Genomic DNA, 439 nt, shown 5'->3' on the forward strand with positions numbered 1-439 from the left:
CCTATGCATATCCTTGGCCCCCAAGAAAATGGAATGAAGGAGACTTGGCTCTTTGCTGCCTTTGAGATGCCATCTTTGAATCTCTCGGGTTTGAACTCTGCTGCATCGTTACCCCATTGCTGGATGTCGCGTTGGACTAGCATAATAGGTAGAGTGATGTTGACACCACCAGGTAGCGTCACGCCGCCTAGCTTCATCTCTTTGTGAATGGCTCGAGCCATATTGATTACTGGAGGATATAGCCTAAGGACCTCTTGTAATATCATCGTCATCTGTTGGAAACATTCAGCAAAAATCATCATAACACAACCAGAGTACTGAAGTCACTTCAAGTTTGTTTTTTAATTTTGTTCTACTTACAACTTTGAGCTGGTTCAGGCCTTCTGCATTGGGTTCTTTATCACCAAAAACTTGCTTGACTTCTTCTCTAGCACGAGCC

At 44.0% G+C, this 439-nt stretch overlaps 1 long non-coding RNA gene across 1 annotated transcript; it reads right to left on the bottom strand.

Moving 5' to 3' along the window:
• Nucleotides 1–200: 200 nt before the first annotated feature.
• On the bottom strand, nt 201–439 carry LOC106322319. Its single transcript, XR_001266347.1, has 2 exons — nt 361–439; nt 201–272 (listed from the first exon to the last, which is right to left on the bottom strand). It is a non-coding gene; the product is annotated as an uncharacterized LOC106322319 (long non-coding RNA).

Source organism: Brassica oleracea, unplaced genomic scaffold, assembly GCF_000695525.1.
Source record: "Brassica oleracea var. oleracea cultivar TO1000 unplaced genomic scaffold, BOL UnpScaffold14825, whole genome shotgun sequence".
NCBI lineage: Eukaryota > Viridiplantae > Streptophyta > Magnoliopsida > Brassicales > Brassicaceae > Brassica > Brassica oleracea.